Source organism: Heterodontus francisci, chromosome 9 (genome assembly GCF_036365525.1).
Source record: "Heterodontus francisci isolate sHetFra1 chromosome 9, sHetFra1.hap1, whole genome shotgun sequence".
NCBI lineage: Eukaryota > Metazoa > Chordata > Chondrichthyes > Heterodontiformes > Heterodontidae > Heterodontus > Heterodontus francisci.
In genome coordinates this window covers 15,688,171-15,707,804 of record NC_090379.1, presented here as the reverse complement: position 1 = coordinate 15,707,804, position 19,634 = coordinate 15,688,171, and the positions used below count along the sequence as shown (strand labels likewise).

The 19,634-nt window shown below is 45.2% G+C and overlaps 1 protein-coding gene across 3 annotated transcripts in view; it reads left to right on the top strand.

The window, feature by feature from the left end:
- Positions 1-19,634, top strand: part of LOC137373596 (neurexin-3-beta-like) — a 586,548-nt gene that overhangs the window by 105,549 nt on the left and 461,365 nt on the right. The gene's annotated exons all lie outside the window — the stretch shown is intronic.

Here is a 19,634-nt window from a genome sequence, read left to right as displayed (position 1 = left end):
AGAATCTACCTTAATCTCATCTCTTACATTCTCTTGTCTTCTCTTGTCCCATTGACCTGGTGTCTTTGTTTCAAGCTTTACTTTCTCAGATCTCCTAAGTATTTTATATTATCTCGTCCTGGTTTTTCGTTGATAACTTGGGCTGCTTTTTACGGGCTGCAAAAGTAAATCTATCGTTTTTTGTCTAGAATTCTCATTGAATCATCTTCAGGAAAGCGCAGCTAATTTTGAGAATCGTTTCTTATTGTACACAATATTGGTTAATTTTGAAATAGGCAATCAGGTGTGTACCAGTCTTTAAAACAGTTGCCAGTCATCTCGCCATCTGGGATGGCATTGAGCTGTAAATGGCATAAGGGTGCTGGCTATGACCCACCCATCAACACAGTCAGTTCTGAGTGAACTGATTTCAGCTGGGCAGCAGCAGTGTGACAAGAATTGGCAGCTGTGCCTTCGGTGCCAGGGAAGGATGTCAGGCGACAGTTCCCGCTCCTGATGGCTGTCCATTGGTGTCGGCTGGGGAATGCATCTGTGCTCACATCAGGTAAAGTTGATCTCTGATGACTGCCCCACCTGCCCTGTGCCCCATGGTCAAATGCTGCTGAGACTCCCATACAAAAAATAGCTCCCTGTGGGAGCTACCAGAGAGAGAAAGAAGCAACCACACTGCAGCGTCAGCACCTTGAGGAGGCAAGGGATAGAAATTTGAGAGAAGAAAACAGTTGCTGCCCTGGTTATTTAAACAAAAGCTTTAGACTTCATTGATGGCACTAGACCAGTTCATTAAAGTGTCAACCACGGATCAGTGGACAGCACTCTCATCTCTGTGAAAGAAGCTTGTTGGTTCATAGTCCCACTCCAGGGACTTGAGCACCACGTCCCAGAGTGCTGCACTGTCAAAGGTGCCATCTTTTGGATGAGGCGTTAAACCGAAGCCCCGTCTGCCCCCTCAGGTGGATGAAAAGATCCTATTTTGAAGAAGAACAGGGGAGTTCTCCCCCGGTGTCCTGGCCAATATTTATCCCACAACTAGCAACTAAAAGATGATCTTGGCATTATCATAATACATTACAACAGAGAATGCACTTCAAAAGGCTGTAAGGTGCTTTGGGGCATCCTGAGGTTATGAAAGGCGCTATAGAAATGCAAATTTTCTCCCTTGTTAGAAATGATAAATAAAGGTAAAAATATCTAAAAATCTCTTTATATTTATTTGCACTGTTGGCAGCAGCGAGAGGTTGGATACTTCTATCTAAATATTCATACAATGTTCTTCAAGTATAATACAAAAGTGCAGGGACCAATTGATTCCACCAATTGATAAGAGACTGTGAAAGGCTACAACCGAGGCAAGCTCTTTGTTGTAATAGTAGTTTACAGGCTCAGGAAAAACACTTAATAAAATCCAATTCGATGTTGGCGGTTTTCCTTATAGTACAACACTGAAGAATTGTACTCCGTTTCTAGTTAAAGTGGTTTCACAAAGTGTGGAAGGGGTGCTACTTTTGTGGCTACTTTTTGAATTTTTTTTTGTGAGTGTGTGTCTGTCTGCAATGGTGTAAGGGATGTCAGTGCTGAAGAATAGAAATATTTTCCATTTCCTTGCATTTAATATTGCTGTCAAGCATGCAGCAAGTCCTGGACAACATTCAGGCTTGGTCTAATAGGTGGCAAGTAATAATCAAACCACACAAGTGCAAGGTAATGACCATATCCAATAAGAGCGAATCTAACCATCTCCCCTTGACATTCAATGGCATTACCATCGTTGAATCCCCCATTATCAACATCCTGGGGGTTAGCATTGACCAGAAACTTAACTGGACAAGTGGCAAGAGCAGGTCAGAGGCTGGGAATTCTGCAGCAAGTAACTCACCTCCTGACTCCCCAAAGCCTGTCTACCATCTACAAGGCACAAGCCAGGGATGTGATGGAATACTCCCCGCTTGCCTGATGAGTGCAGTTCCAACAACACTCAAGAAGCTCAACCCCATCCAGGACAAAGCAGCCCACTTGATCAGCACCCCATCCACCACCTTAAGTATTCACTCCCTCCATCACCAGCACACTGTGGCAGTGTGCACCATCTACAAGATGCACTGCAAAAACTCACCAAGGCCCTTCAACAACACCTTCCAAACTCACACCACCTAGAAGGACAAGGGCAGCAGACACATGGGAACACCATTGCCTGCAAGTTCCCCTCCAAGCCACACACCATCTTGACTTGGAACTGTATCATCTTTCCTTCATTGTCGCTGGGTCAAAATCATGTAACTACCTTCCTCACAGCACTGTGGGTGTACCGACCCCACATGGACTGCAGCGGTTCAAGAAGGCAGCTCACCATCACCTTCTCAAGGGCAATTAAGGATGGGCAATAAATTCTGGCTCACATCCCATAAACAAATAAAAAAAGGCATTCCCAGTATAGCATGGTTAGAAACAGAGTAAAGCTGCCTCTGCACTCCCCCCAACAATGTGCCTCAACCTCAACAGCACTCTCCTTACTACACCTATTTGACATTTCTCCTTCCCACATGAGCCTCTCTGAGTGAGATTGCCAATTCAGTGGCAATTTAGGGTTTTTTTTTTGGGGGGGGGGCCTATAATAATGGATTGAGACTTTCTAAACTCATTTCAGAACCCTGACAGGAAGAAAACAGAAGACATTTTCCTGGGCTAGGTTCCTACCAAGGTCCTAGGAGAAAAGGCCAATAATCAACCCCATGTTGTTGGTCCCAATTTTGCCCAGTTTGCATTGAAACATAGAAAATTTAGGGCACTGAAGGAGACCGTTTGGCCCATCACATCTGTGCCAGTCGAAAAAGAGCTCTGCAGCCTATTCCCACTTTCTAGCTTCTGGTCCATACACCTCCAATGTATATCCAAGCATTTTTTTAAACGTGGAGGCTGCAGGGTGGATCATTCAGCCCCTTGAGCCTGTTCCACCATTTAATTAGATCATGGCTGATCCAAACCGCATTTCCATTTACCCACCTTTGATCCATATTCCTCGATCCCCTTTCTGAATAATAATCTGTCGATCTCAGTCTCAAATATTTCAATTAACCCCCAGCACCGACAACCTTTTGTGGAGAGAGTTCCAGATTTCCTTTGTATGCAGAAGTGAAGTACTCCTTGATTTTACTCTTGAATGAATTAGCTCGAATTTTAAGATTCTGTGTACTTGTTCTGGATTCCCCCACTCGAGGAAACAGCTTCTTTGTATCTACACTTTTGAATCCTTGCCTTCAGCTGCATGCGTCTTAAACTATGGAATTCTCTACCTAAAGCTCTATGACCTTCATAGCTTGCTCTCCTCCTTTAAGATGCTTTTTAAAACATACATATCACTTGCTCTAGGGGCAGATGGTGGTGTACTGGTTAGGTAATGTACTGGCTAGTAATCCAGCAGCCCAGGCTAATGCCCTGGTCACACTGATTCAAATCCCAAGGCAGCTGGTGGAATTTAAATTCAGTTAATTGATGTAAAAAAATCTGAAATTCAATTGATTAATTTTAAAAATCTGGATTTGAAAGCTAATCTCAGCAATTGTGTCATGACACAATCATTAATCATTGTAAAAACCCATCAGGTTCACTAATGTCCTTTAGGGGAGAAAATCTGTCCTTACCTGGACAGCATTTTGGGGTGTTTTACTACATTAAAGTCTCTATATAAATACAACTTCTTGTATCCATGATATTCTCCTTCTATTTTATCCTTTCTGTCCGATAGAGTACTGTGTAATTCCTACCATCCCTGTTATTTTCTTGCCTGTAATCCCCTATAAATAGGAGTATATTCTGTGGCAACCTTTTGGACATTTGGCTGTGAGTGGCATCATAGCCAACGCTGGAAGAAAGAGATTCTCATGCAGTCTATTAGAATTCAGATTGCATCAGATTGTACATCTATATTTGAAAATGATATCATCTAAAGCCTAGTAGCAGTCATCAGTGGGAGGGGATCTTCAACCCATCTGTCTGGGCTGAGTTCCAGGTTTCAATAGTGAAGGGACACTGTGTTCCTCATTATTCCACCCAATGCCTTTTCTCTTGGCTTTTAAATAGACAATATATTGAGGTATCATGTCATTTCAAGATCAGAATTGAAGGTCTGCCCCTCCTCCTCCAAAGCCATGATCACGTCCTGGAGTAAATGCCCGAAAGGGGAGTAGAAGCAGATTCAGTAATAACATTTAAAAGACAATTGGTTCAGTACTTGAAGGGGGAAACATTTGCAGGGCTTTAGGGATAGGGCAGGAGGAGTGGGACTAAATGGACAGCAGATACAACGGTTCAAATGACCTCCTCCTGTAATGTATCATTTTATAATTCTGTGATCTGCAATGAACAGAAATCGCCTCAGGCCAGATTCTGATACACCTGCACCTGCCCTCATGAAGCCCACTTTGGCCATAGTCAACATTTCCTTTACTAGATTTCCCATACTTCCCGAGCTTAACTATATCTGTACGTCTGTCCAGTGCAGCTAAATGTGGTGGGGATTAAAATGCGGTAAGGATGGGAAAGAAAGCCTTACATTTCTATAGTGACTCTCATGACCTCATGACCTCAGGATGTCCCAAAGCACTTTACAATCATTGAAGTACACTGTTGTAATGTAGGAAATACGGCAACCAATTTGCATACAGTAAGCTCCCACATAATAACCAGATCACCTGTTTTGCGGTGTTGGTTGGGGTTAACTATTACCAAGACTTGTCTGTCATGGGAACCCTTTCTACTCCCCTGTCAGATTGCCCTAATAACTTTTGAGCATATTTCCTTCAAAATCGTAATGAAGTAGCAACCGGGAATCTGAGTGGGACAAATTTCACTTCGATTAAGTGGTTTTCTTCGCTCATCTTGAAGATAAATTTAAATAGCTCTGTGTGTATGCTGTTTTCATGCATTTGCATCAAATTTCTGCATGTGTTATTGTAGGGCTGCCATTAAACCAGGAGCATCATTGTGGAAATCGTGCAGAGAAATTTGATGTGAATTGATTAGCCAAAAAAGGTAGCCAGCAGAGAAATTTTATCATTCCCATTACTTATATGGTCGATGAGGAGTTGTGTGTATCCACATCTATGATATAAGTCAATCAAGTGAACCTATTCCTAGGTCTCAGTGACACAAATAGAATCATGTCGTGAACAATCCATTGGGTTAGATAGATGTACATGGAGTTCACAGGATAGAAACAGGCCATTTGGCCCAACTGGTCTATGCCATTGTCTATGCTCCACATGAGCCTCATTCCAGCCTGCTTCATCTCACCCTAGCAACATAACCTACTACCCCTTTCTCCCACATGGCCTTATCTAGTAGGGGTTGGTTAGCTCAGTTGGCTAGACAGCTAGAATCTGAAGTAGAAAGATGCCAACAGTGTGGGTTCAATCCCTACACTGGCTGTGGTAGTTGATGGTCTACTTGAGGGGTGGTGCCCCTTAGGCTATGCATTACCGGCTGTGTGTTTCTCTCTACTGGAGAGATATTCCTTTGGGACTATAACCAGAACAGCAAATTATCTAGCTTCTCCTTGAAGGCATCTGTGCTATTCACCTTAACCACTCCTTGTGGTAGTGAATTCCACATTCTAACCTTTAACTGGGTAAAGAAGTTTCTCCTGAAATCCCTGTTGTTTTTATTAGGATCCATTTTGTAGTTATGGCCCTCAGTTTTCCAAGTGAAAATATCTCTACAGCTATGCTATCAAACTCTTTCATAATCTTAAAGACTTCTATCAGGTCACCCCTCAGCCTCCTCTTTTCTAAAGAACCCCAGATCTTTCAATCTTCCCTGATCGGTATAACCTTTTGTGTTCCGGTATCATCCTTGTAAACCTTTATTTGCACTTTCACCAGTGCCTCCATATACTTTTTATAATATGAAGACCATAAAGGTGCACAGTACTCCAAGCGGTCTTACCAAGTTTAATGGAATTCTCTGCTTTTAAAGTCTATACTTCCAGAAATGAATGCCAATGCTTTGTTTGTTTTCTTTATGACTTTGTTAACTTGTGTTACTACTTTCGATGAGTTGTGTATCTGTACCTCAAGATCTCTTTGCTCCATTATCCCATTTAAACTCTTATCTTCTGTGCATAAAGGTTGATGCATTAGGTTGACTTTAAATGGGTTGGCACTTTTGTGAAAATCGCAGACAGAGATATTTCATACGGACAGGTAAAGGCGTTTGTTACTAATGTTGAACTACGTCATTTCAACCTCCGAGGTCATTAAATGATTAACTGTGTTTGAGAATCATTTAAAGGGGAAAGTTGGACAGTCTTGGAGGAGTACATTTTTGTTTTCAAATTTCTCCCCATTTGTATTTTGAGAAAGCTACACAGCAAAAGTATTAATTGAACTATAGGTTTGTGCTCACCTTGGCACATCTCTCAGAAGCATTCCAACATATGGTCACAGTCAGGTAGGCAAACACGGCAGCCAGTTTGTACACAGCAAGGTTCTACAAACAGCAGTCAGATGAATGACTGGTTTACCTATCTTTTTGCTGGTTGGAGGAATGATATTCCATCCACAGAACTTCCCATTCCTCCCAACTAATGCTGTGGGATCTTTTAACACCCATACAATTTTGGTCAGGGTCCCATGCAAAGGACAGGACCTTGAATAATACAGCACCCTCCTCAGTACTGCACTGGACCACAGGTTATACTGTGTGCTCAAGTCTCTGGAGTGAGGTTTGAGCCCTCAACCTTCTGACTCAGAGGCAGAAGTGCTAACTCTGAACCATGTTTGCCAACTCTGGTTGAATGTATCACTGGAAGTTTCATCAAGTGACCTGCTGCCTTCACCCACCCCACCCCCATAGTCCTGCCATTGGTTGCTCAACACGTCAATCCTCCTGGTGCCCTGCCTATCCACATCCAATTGGAAAACAGAATAGACTCTTCATTACCTAATTGGATGATTCTTGAGTGTCAGTCTTTCCCATTTCCAATATTTTTACAACTAATAAAGAAGTGTTCAATGGAAATGAAAAATAACCACAGAATTTTGTTTAATCCTGATGGTTTTCTCCAAGTTTGCTCGTGGCAAAACCTTGAGATTAGTTGTTAATTCCTGGAGACTCAAGGGCAATCCTGAACTACCTGGCAACGTTAGGCTGAACTCACTTGAGTTTCCCAATTGGACACATTTATTCATCAGGACCCTGCAGTGTATCCTAATGAGTCGTAGTCACGATTTTTTTATCAATCCAAACTCAACTCCTATCGAAGAGGGTCGGGGATTCAGGCCTGAGGGTAGATGTCGCCTCTTGAATGCATATTCTTGTTTATTGAGTTTGTCACCTCTATTTGGCTCATGCTTCCTATTATTACTTGTCCTGATTTTCTTGCCAATATCTGTTCGTTTTTCGGGTTGGGGGTTTTGGTGGGCAGGTTAGAGTTAGGGTCAGGAATGCTGCAACATGCTACAGTGCAGAATGATGGGGCATGGGCTCGGCACCCACAATCCCTCACACAGTCAGCTCCCGATTTCATTCTTGCCACCATGGTCAATAGCCAAGAGAAAGCCAGACATTGATTTGAAGGAAGACGAGACGATGAATTTTATTTTAGTGGGATCTTGTAGTTCGGTATGGAATCTGGGATGACTCTTTTTTTTCTGGAAAAATAAGCAAGTGAGAGAGAGAAGAGCACCGAATCCCAGTTCAGTTAGCTGCTGGAACAGGGATAGTTGGGAATAGGACAGTCTCGCAGGACTAGAGGAGAAGAAGGTTAGTTGACCCTGGAGCATCACTGAGCTGAAACTACATTAAAAACAAATGGGAATTTTCGTGCAGGCAGCAGTGGGATCTCCACAGATTAAATAGGTGCGTCAGTTCTGCATCACATGCTTCTGACAAAGGCTTTGATGTAATAGGCCAATCAGACCCCGCCAAGCAGAAGAGAAAGGGGAAGCTGTAAAAGCGACAAGGTTAAACATCAGGAAGCCATTTTGTTTCATGTCGGCATCCATTTTTCTTTTTCTTTATAACTCTTTGGATTGTAGCCAACTAGCAGTAAGATTAGATGTGTATGAGTGCTGAAAAGATATAGCGACAAGCCTCTCATGCTTGGCCAGCCTTGCACGTGTACTGTGCCTGCCTGGTGAGGAAGAAGAGATTTTTTTTGTTAATCTAATGCCTCTTGCTGCCTGAAGGGGCGATTGAATCTGAATTGCATTACGGGAGCTAAAGGGTCATCTCTCGTCAGAAAGTCAGTAGTTTTTTTTTTAAGAGTATCGAAAGGCTTTGTCACAAGCTGGAAAGCAGGTACACGAAGGTGGGCAGCTATCTCTTTCCAAATTGTCACGTGGGGAGTTTAAAAAACACCTACAGCATCTTGTAGAATTTACGCAGGTTTTATTTTTGCAATCTGATTGCATCTTGTCAAGGCCCTGTCAATCTGGGAGGTGTTTCACTGTGACTAATAGGATCCCGTGGGACTCTAGGACCTGTTCCAAATCCTGCTGTGTATTTTTCTAGAGGAAAGATTAAGAGGCAATTCTCCTTTCAAATTTGTAAGGGTTTGCAGTCCATTGCTGTATAAATAATGTACTTTGCCCTTTCATATGTGCAAGGGGGAAATGCATTTCCAAACACTACGATTTACATGCGTGTGTCGAGCATCACCGGCCATGTTCATGCACGGTGGAGACACAAGCAGTCTTACACCATGCAGAGGTGTGCTGTTCAGGTCCTTCTGTATGTTATTATTTCTCGCTTGCCAACTTTGACAAGGGCTGGCACAGTGCTGGTGAGCTTCATGCTACATGCCTCCTCACCAAGAAGCTATTGTTACTTCGCGCCTTGCCTCGACTCCCAGAGCAAGCAGCCTTGTTTCGTAGCATTGCTTGATCTAATTACTGAGATCCGTTGGGCCTTTCTACTGCTGATGTCTTAGTTGCCTCGGAGACAGTTTAAATATTAATTTAATCTCTTGGTTAGGAAGCACAAAAAGTAATTAAGGGCTTGACTTATTAAAGACTTTACACATTAGCTGACTGGGTGGGTAACCTTTAACAAATTCCTCTAAATATAATTTTGTTCATTGAGAAACCTAAGAGAAGGCCCGGGGCCCCAGCTCAGGATAACACCCAGGTTGAGAAGAATAGGAAAGCAGAAAAGTTAAGATGCAGTGAATAGATTGTAAGTTCCCTCGCTCTTCACTGGGGGTTTTCTTGGGTCATATCTGAATCTATTGGAGACTAATTGATAGAGATTGATTGCTAGGATTAGTCAACAACTCCATCATTGTTATATCACAAGACTCGGCAGCAGCTGTCCCTTGATTTGCGAGTGACGTCTGCTGAGGGTCTCAGGTTTCTGCTATGGGTCTTGTGACTGAGCAGGCTGATTTTCGACCCACAGATCTTTGGGCACATGGGGCTACCAGTGTAGTGGAAGTCAAACTAGATGGATCTTGATCTTTTACAATCTCGCAACATCTGGTCCCAAATTTTGCCCCAGGCTTCTAGGTTGGAGGAGGGATGGAAGGCTGAGGGAAGTAAAGACATGCACAGTTTTGAGTAAAAGGTAGTGCAATGGGCCTTGATTTAATCACAGTGAGGAGGACGTTGTCTGATTTAAAAAGAAATCCACTGAATGCTAATACTTTACGATCTTCTAATCTCCCCATACCACCCACCACCCACCACCACCCCCCCCCCCCCCCACCACCCAATTTTCTTCCTAACTTTGTAACCTTCACCAGCCTTACAAACCTTCTGAGATAGCTGCGCTCCTCCAATTCTGGCCATTTGAGCATTCCCAATTTTAATCACTCAAACACTGGTGGACATGCCTAGTTGCCGAGCTGCCCAGGCCCTAAGCTCTGAAATTCCCTCCCTAAACCTCTCCATCTCTCTACCCCTCTCTCCTCCTTTCACACTCTCTTTAAAAACTACCTCTTTGCCAATGATTTTGGTCACCTGTCCAAATATCTCTTTATGTTGGTCAATGGCTCCGGTGAACTACATTAAAGGTACTATGTAAATGCAAGTTATTGATGTTGAAGGCACTTGGGCTGGGTTATAGTCACTCTAGGAAATCTCACAATGAACCCTGTTTATAAGAGAGTCCATCCCATGAGCGCCAGAGACTGTGTAACAGCTCTGGAGAACATCACATCCATGCCTAATCATTTCCTCACCTGACATCCCCATTTAAACACGAAACTAAGAAATAGGAGCAGGTTTAGACCATTCTGACCCTCGATCCTGCTCCACCATTCAATAACATTCTGTTTGATCTTCTATGTCAACTCCATCTTCCCAGGTTATCCTAATATCCCTTGATTCCAGTAGTATCCAAAAATCTGTCAATCTCTGGCTTGAATATACTGAACAACTGAGTATCCTCAGCTCTCTGGAGTAGAAAATTCCAAAGATTCACCACCCTCTGAGTGAAGAAATTCTTGCAATCTCAGTCTGAACCTGTTGTTCTGAGACTGTATCCCCTGGCTGTAGACCCCCCAGCTAAGGGAAACATCCTTCCTGCATCCAGCCTGTGAGCCATGTAAGAATTTTATACGCTTCAATAAGATCACCTCTCATTCTTCTAAACTCGAGAGAATACAGACCCAGCCTCCTCAATCTCTCCTCATAGACGATCCCGCCATCCCAGGAAACGGTCTGCTGAGGGTTGCACTCCCTCTATGGCAGGTATATCCTTCCTTAGGTATGGAGATCAAAACTATACACAGTACTCCAGGTGTGATCTCACCAAGACCCTCTACTGTTGCAGTAAGACTTCCTTACTCTTATAATCCAATTTTTTTGTTATTCATTCATGGGACGTGGGCGTCACTGGCTATTCCCCATCCCTAATTGCCCTTGAGAAGATGGTGGTGAGCTGCCTTCTTGAACCGCTGCAGTCCATGTGGGGTAGGTACACCCACAGTGCTGTTAGGAAGGGAGTTCCAGGATTTTGACCCAGCGACAGTGAAGGAACGGCGAAATAGTTCCAAGTCAGGATGGTGTGTGACTTGGAGGGGAACTTGCAGGTGGTGATGTTGCCATGCACCTGCTGCTCTTGTCCTTTGTGGTGGTAGAGGTCGCGGGTTTGGAAGGTGCTGTCTAAGGAGCCTTGGTGCCTTGCTGCAGTGCATCTTGTAGATGGTACACACTGCTGCCACTGTGCATCGGTGGTGGAGGGAGTGAATGTTTGTGGATGGGATGCCAATCAAGCGGGCTGCTTTGTCCTGGATGGTGTCGAGCTTCTTGAGTGTTGTTGGAGCTGCACCCATCCAGGCAAGTGGAGAGTATTCCTTCTTGTAGATGGTGGACAGGCTTTGGGAAGTCAAGAGGTGAGTTACTCGCCTCAGGATTCCTAACCTCTGACTTGCTCTTGTAGCCACGGTATTTATATGGCTACTCCAGTTCAGTTTCTGGTCAATGGCAGCTCCGAGGATGTTGATAGTGGGGGATTCAGCGATGGTAATGCCATTGAATGTCAAGGGGAGATGGTAAAATTCTCTCTTGTTGGAGATGGTCATTGCCTGGCACTTGTGTGGCGCAAATATTACTTGCCACTTACCAGCCCAAGCCTGGATATTGTCCAGGTCTTTGCCGCATTTCTACACGGACTGCTTCAGTATTTGAGGAATCGCGAATGGTGCTGAACATTGTGCAATCATCAGCAAACCTCCCCACTTCTGACCTTATGATTGAAGGAAGGTCATTGATGAAGCAGCTGAAGATGGTTGGGCCTAGGACACTACCCTGAGGAACTCCTGCAGTGATGTCCTGGAGCTCAGGTGACTGACCTCCAACAACCACAACCATCTTCCTTTGCGCGAGGTATGACTCTAACCATCAGAGTTTTCCCCCTGATTCTCATTGACTCCAGTTTTGCTAGGGCTCCTTGATGCCCTACTCGGTCAAATACTGCCTTGATGTCAAGCGCAGTCACTCTCACCTCACCTCTTGAGTTCAGCTCTTTTGTCCATGTTTGAACCAAGACTGTAATGAGGTCAGGTGCTGAGTGGCCCTGTCGGAACCCAAACTGGATATCACTGAGCAGGTTATTTCTAAGCAAGTGCTGCTTGATGGCACTGTTGATGACACCTTCCATCACTTTACTGATGATTGAGAGTAGGCTGACGGGGCGGTAATTGGCCGGGTTGGACTTGTCCTGCTTTTTGTGTGCAGGACATACCTGGGCAATTTTCCACATTGCTGGGTAGATGCCAGTGTTGCAGCTGTACTGGAACAGCTTGGCTAGGGGCGCGGCAAGTTCTGGAGCACAGGTCTGCAGTACTATTGCCGGAATATTGTCAGAACCCGTAGCCTTTGCAGTATCCAATTCCTTCAGTCGTTTCTTGATATCAAGCAGAGTGAATCGAATTGGCTGAAGTCTGGCATCTGTGATGTTGGGGACTTCAGGAGGAGGCCATGATGGATCATCAACTCGGCACTTCTGGCTGAAGATTGTTGCAAATGCTTCAGCCTTATCTTTCGCACTGATGTGCTGGGCTCCCCCGTCATTGCAGATGGGGATATTTGTGGAGCCACCTCCTCCAGTTAGTTGTTTAATTGTCCACCACCATTCACAGCTGTATGTGGCAAGACTGCAGAGCTTAGATCTGATCCATTGGTTATGGGATCGCTTAGCTCTGTCTATCGCATGCTGCTTGTGCAGGTGGGCATGCAGGTAGTCCTGTGTTGTAGCCTCACCAGGTTGACACCTCATTTTGAGGTATGCCTGGTGCTGCTCCTGGCATGCCCTCCTGCACTCTTCATTGAACCAGGGTTGGTGTCCTGGCTTGATGGTAACGGTAGAGTGGGGGATATGCTGGGCCATGAGGTTACAGATTGTGGTTGAGTACAATTCTGCTGCTGCTGATGGTCCACAGTGCCTCATGGATGCCCAGTTTTGCATTGCTAGATCTGTTCAAAATCTATTCCATTTAGCACGGTGCTAGTACCACACAACACGATGGAGGGTATTCTCAATGTGAAGCCGGGACTTCGTCTCCACAAGGACTGTGCGGTGGTCACTCCTACCAATACAGTCATGGACAGAAGCATCTGCAGCAGGCAGATTGGTGAGATCAAGGTCAAGTATGTTTTTCTCTCACTACCTGCTGCAAACCCAGTCTAGCAGCTATGTCCTTTAGGACTCGGCCAGCTCGGTCAGTAGTGGTGCTACCGAGCCACTCTTGGTGATGGACATTGAAGTCCCCCACCCAGAGTACATTTTGTGCCCTTGCCACCCTCAGTGCTTCCTTCAAGTGGTGTTCAACATGGAGGAGTACTGACTCATCAGCTGAGGGAGGGTGGTAGGTGTTAATCAGTAGGAGGTTAACTTGCCCATGTTTGACCTGATGCCATGAGACTTCATGGGGTCCAGATTTGAGGACTCCCAGGGCAACTCCCTCCCTACTGTAGACCACTCTGCCTGGTCTGTCCTGCCGGTGGGACAGGACATTCCCAGGGATAGTGATGGCAGTGTCTGGGACATTGTCTGTAAGGTATGTTTTCGTTGAGTATGACTGTGTCAGGCTGTTGCTTGACTAGTCTGTGGATCAGCTCTCCCAATTTTGGCACAAGTCCCCAGATGTTAGGAAGGAGGACTTTGCAGGGTCGACAGGGCTGGGTTTGCCATTGTCAATTCCAGTGCTTAGGTCGATGCAAAGAGAACAAAGAACAAAGATAATTACAGCACAGGAACAGGCCCTTCGGCCCTCCAAGCCTGCGCCGATCCAGATCCTCTCTCTAAACATGTCGCCTATTTTCTAAGGTTCTGTATCTCTTTTCTTCCTGCCCATTCATGTATCTGTCCAGATACATCTTAAAAGACTCCATCGTGCCCGCATCTACCACCTCCGCTGGCAATGCGTTCCAGGTGCCCACCACCCTCTGCGTAAAGAACTTTCCACGCATATCCCCCCTAAACTTTTCCCCTTTCACTTTGAACTCGTGTCCTCTAGTAATTGAAACCCCCACTCTGGGAAAAAGCCTCTTGCTATCCACCCTGTCTATACCTCTCATGATTTTGTACACCTCAATCAGGTCCCCCCTCAACCTCCGTCTTTCTAATGAAAATAATCCTAATCTGCTCAGCCTCTCTTCATAGCTAGCGCCCTCCATACCAGGCAACATCCTGGTGAACCTCCTCTGCACCCTCTCCAAAGCATCCACATCCTTTTGATAATATGGCGACCAGAACTGTACGCAGTATTCCAAATGTGGCCGAACCAAAGTCCTATACAACTGTAACATGACCTGCCAACTCTTGTACTCAATGCCCCGTCCGATGAAGGAAAGCATGCCGTATGCCTTCTTGACCACTCTATTTACCTGCGTTGCCACCTTCAGGGAACAGTGGACCTGAACACCCAAATCTCTCTGGACATCAATTTTCCCCAGGACTTTTCCATTTACTGTATAGTTCACTCTTGAATTGGATCTTCCAAAATGCATCACCTCGCATTTGCCCTGATTGAACTCCATCTGCCATTTCTCTGCCCAACTCTCCAATCTATCTATATTCTGCTGTATTCTCTGACAGTCCCCTTCACTATCTGCTACTCCACCAATCTTAGTGTCGTCTGCAAACTTGCTAATCAGTCCACCTATACTTTCCTCCAAATCATTAATGTATATCACAAACAACAGTGGTCCCAGCACGGATCCCTGTGGAACACCACTGGTCACACGTCTCCATTTTGGGAAACTCCCTTCTACTGCTACTCTCTGTCTCCTGTTGCCCAGCCAGTTCTTTATCCATCTAGCTAGTACACCTTGGACCCCAAGCGCCTTCACTTTCTCCATCAGCCTGCCATGGGGAACCTTATCAAACGCCTTACTGAAGTCCATGTATATGACATCGACAACCCTTCCCTCATCAATCAACTTTGTCACTTCCTCAAAGAATTCTATTAAGTTGGTAAGACATGACCTTCCCTGCACAAAACCATGTTGCCTATCACTGATGAGCCTATTTTCTTCCAAATGGGAATAGATCCTATCCCTCAGTATCTTCTCCAGCAGCTTCCCTACCACTGACGTCAGGCTCACCGGTCTATAATTACCTGGATTATCCCTGCTACCCTTCTTAAACAAGGGGACAACATTAGCAATTCTCCAGTCCTCCGGGACCTCACCCGTGTTTAACGATGCTGCAAAGATATCTGTTAAGGCCCCAGCTATTTCCTCTCTCGCTTCCCTCAGTAACCTGGGATAGATCCCATCCGGACCTGGGGACTTGTCCACCTTAATGCCCTTTAGAATACCCAACACTTCCTCCCTCCTTATGCCGACTTGACCTAGAGTAATCAAACATCTGTTCCTAACCTCAACATCCGTCATGTCCCTCTCCTCGGTGAATACCGATGCAAAGTACTCGTTTAGAATCTCACCCATTTTCTCTGAGTCCAAGCATAACATTCCTCCTTTGTCCTTTAGTGGGCCAATCCTTTCTCTAGTTACCCTCTTTCTCCTTATATATGAATAAAAGGCTTTGGGATTTTCCTTAACCCTGTTTGCTAAAGATATTTCATGACCCCTTTTAGCCCTCTTAATTCCTCGTTTCAGATTGGTCCAACATTCCCGATATTCTTTCAAAGCTTCGTCTTTCATCAGCCGCCTAGACCTTATGTATGCTTCCTTTTTCCTCTTAGCTAGTCTCACAATTTCACCTGTCATCCATGGTTCCCTAATCTTGCCATTTCTATCCCTCATTTTCACAGGAACATGTCTCTCCTGCGCGCTAATCAACCTCTCTTTAAAAGCCTCCCACATATCACATGTGGATTTACCTTCAAACAGCTGCTCCCAATCTACATTTCCCAGCTCCTGCCGAATTTTGGTATAGTTGGCCTTCCCCCAATTTAGCACTCTTCCTTTAGGACCACTCTCGTCTTTGTCCATGAGTATTTTAAAGCTTACGGAATTGTGATCACTATTCCCAAAGTAGTCCCCTACTGAAACTTCAACAACCTGGCCGGGCTCATTCCCCAACACCAGGTCCAGTATGGCCCCTTCCCGAGTTGGACTATTTACATACTGCTCTAGAAAACCCTCCTGGATGCTCCTTACAAATTCTGCTCCATCTGGACCTCTAACACTAAGCGAATCCCAGTTAATGTTGGGAAAATTAAAATCTCCTATCACCACCACCCTGTTGCTGCTACATCTTTCCATAATCTGTTTACATATTTGTACCTCTATCTCACGCTCGCTGTTGGGAGGCCTGTAGTACAGCCCCAACATTGTTACCGCACCCTTCCTATTTCTGAGTTCTGTCCATATTGCCTCACTGCTCGAGTCCTCCATAGTGCCCTCCTTCAGCACAGCTGTGATATCCTCTTTGACCAGTAATGCAACTCCTCCACCCCTTTTACCTCCCTCTCTATCCCGCCTGAAGCATCGATATCCTGGGATATTTAGTTGCCAATCATGCCCTTCCCTCAACCAAGTCTCAGTAATAGCAATAACATCATACTCCCAGGTACTAATCCAAGCCCTAAGTTCATCTGCCTTACCTACTACACTTCTTGCATTAAAACAAATGCACCTCAGACCACCAGTCCCTTTATATTCATCATCTGCTCCCTGCCTGCTCTTCCCCTTAGTCACACTGACTTCATTATCTAGTTCCTTACAGGCTTTTGTTACTACCTCCTTACTGTCAACTGACCTCAATTGGTTCCCATCCCCCTGCCACATTAGTTTAAACCCTCCCCAACAGCGTTAGCAAAAGCACCTCCAAGGACATTGGTTCCAGTCCGGCCCAGGTGTAGACCGTCCAATTTGTAATAGTCCCACCTCCCACAGAACCGGTCCCAATGTCCCAAAAATCTGAACCCCTCCTTCCTGCACCATCTCTCAAGCCACGCATTCATCCTGACTATTCTTTCATTTTTACTCTGACTATCACGTGGCACTGGTAGTAATCCTGAGATTACTACCTCTGAGGTCCTACTTTTTAACTTGGCTCCTAACTCCCTAAACTCTGCTTGTAGGACCTCATCCCGTTTTTTACCTATATCATTAGTGCCTATGTGCACAATGACAACTGGCTGTTCACCCTCCCCCTTTAGAATGTTCTGCAGCCGATCTGAGACGTCCCTGACCCGTGCACCTGGGAGGCAACATACCATTCGGGAGCCTCGTTTTCGACCACAGAACCGCCTATCTACTCCCCTTACAATCGAATCCCCTACGACTATAGCCCTTCCACTCTTTTTCCTGCCCTTCTGAACAGCAGAGCCAGCCACGGTGCCATGGACCTGGCTACTGCTGCCTTCCCCTGGTGAGCCATCTCCCTCAACAGTATCCAAAACGGTATACTTGTTTTGGAGGGAGATGACCGCAGGGGACTCCTGCGCTGCCTTCCTGCTCTTTCTCTGCCTTTTGGTCACCCATTCCCTTTCTCCCTCAGCAATCCTAATCTGCGGTGTGACCAATTCACTAAACGTGCTATCCACGACCTCCTCAGCATCGCGCATGCTCCAAAGTGAGTCCATCCGCAGCTCGAGAGCCGTCATGCGGTCTAACAAGAGCTGCAGCTGGACACACTTCCTGCACGTGAAGGAGTCAGGGTCATCAGCCATGTCCCTGAGCTCCCACATTGAGCAAGAGGAGCATGATACGGGTCTGAGATCTCCTGCCATTTTTAATCTTAAGTTTAAACTTAGTTAAATGAAAAAGGAACGAAAAGTTTTTACCAATCACAATAAAACCAGAGAAATCGAAAAAGCCTTACCTTATAAACACCCCACCGAGTCCTTTTTTTTTGGTTAGAGGAGGAGGGCGGGTGTGAGACACTACAAGTGTGGTGTCTCGGGTTCAGAAACCGCCCAAATATATAGTGTTTTACTTACCCAGCAGCCCCCTGGCCTCCGCCGAAAAACAAAAGGAAATTAAATTTACTTTCAAACTGACTTTCCCAGCTGCTCACTCGCTCACACTCTGCTCCCGAAAAAGCTGCCTCACTGAAAGGAAAGTTATTTTAAACCGCCCAAATATATAGTGTTTTACTTACCCAGCAGCCCCCTGGCCTCCGCCGAAAAACAAAAGGAAATTAAATTTACTTTCAAACTGACTTTCCCAGCTGCTCACTCGCTCACACTCTGCTCCCGAAAAAGCTGCTGCACTGAAAGGAAAGTTATTTTAAACCGCCCAAATATATAGTGTTTTACTTACCCAGCAGCCCCCTGGCCTCCGCCGAAAAACAAAAGGAAATTAAATTTACTTTCAAACTGACTTTCCCAGCTGCTCACTCGCTCACACTCTGCTCCCGAAAAAGCTGCTGCACTGAAAGGAAAGTTATTTTAAACCGCCCAAATATATAGTGTTTTACTTACCCAGCAGCCCCCTGGCCTCCGCTGAAAAACAAAAGGAAATTAAATTTACTTTCAAACTGACTTTCCCAGCTGCTCACTCGCTCACACTCTGCTCCCGAAAAAGCTGCTGCACTGAAAGGAAAGTTATTTTAAACCGCCCAAATATATAGTGTTTTACTTACCCAGCAGCCCCCTGGCCTCCGCTGAAAAACAAAAGGAAATTAAATTTACTTTCAAACTGACTTTCCCAGCTGCTCACTCGCTCACACTCTGCTCCCGAAAAAGCTGCTGCACTGAAAGGAAAGTTATTTTAAACCGCCCAAATATATAGTGTTTTACTTACCCAGCAGCCCCCTGGCCTCCGCCGAAAAACAAAAGGAAATTAAATTTACTTTCAAACTGACTTTCCCAGCTGCTCACTCGCTCACACTCTGCTCCCGAAAAAGCTGCTGCACTGAAAGGAAAGTTATTTTAAACCGCCCAAATATATAGTGTTTTACTTACCCAGCAGCCCCCTGGCCTCCGCTGAAAAACAAAAGGAAATTAAATTTACTTTCAAACTGACTTTCCCAGCTGCTCACTCGCTCACACTCTGCTCCCGAAAAAGCTGCTGCACTGAAAGGAAAGTTATTTTAAACCGCCCAAATATATAGTGTTTTACTTACCCAGCAGCCCCCTGGCCTCCGCTGAAAAACAAAAGGAAATTAAATTTACTTTCAAACTGACTTTCCCAGCTGCTCACTCGCTCACACTCTGCTCCCGAAAAAGCTGCTGCACTGAAAGGAAAGTTATTTTAAACCGCCCAAATATATAGTGTTTTACTTACCCAGCAGCCCCCTGGCCTCCGCCGAAAAACAAAAGGAAATTAAATTTACTTTCAAACTGACTTTCCCAGCTGCTCACTCGCTCACACTCTGCTCCCGAAAAAGCTGCTGCACTGAAAGGAAAGTTATTTTAAACCGCCCAAATATATAGTGTTTTACTTACCCAGCAGCCCCCTGGCCTCCGCCGAAAAACAAAAGGAAATTAAATTTACTTTCAAACTGCCTTTCCCAGCTGCTCACTCGCTCACACTCTGCTCCCGAAAAAGCTGCTGCACTGAAAGGAAAGTTATTTTAAACCGCCCAAATATATAGTGTTTTACTTACCCAGCAGCCCCCTGGCCTCCGCCGAAAAACAAAAGGAAATTAAATTTACTTTCAAACTGACTTTCCCAGCTGCTCACTCGCTCACACTCTGCTCCCGAAAAAGCTGCTGATGCCGGGTGGTCCGTCCAGTTTCATTCCTTTTTATTGACTTCGTCGCAGTTAGGTACAACTGA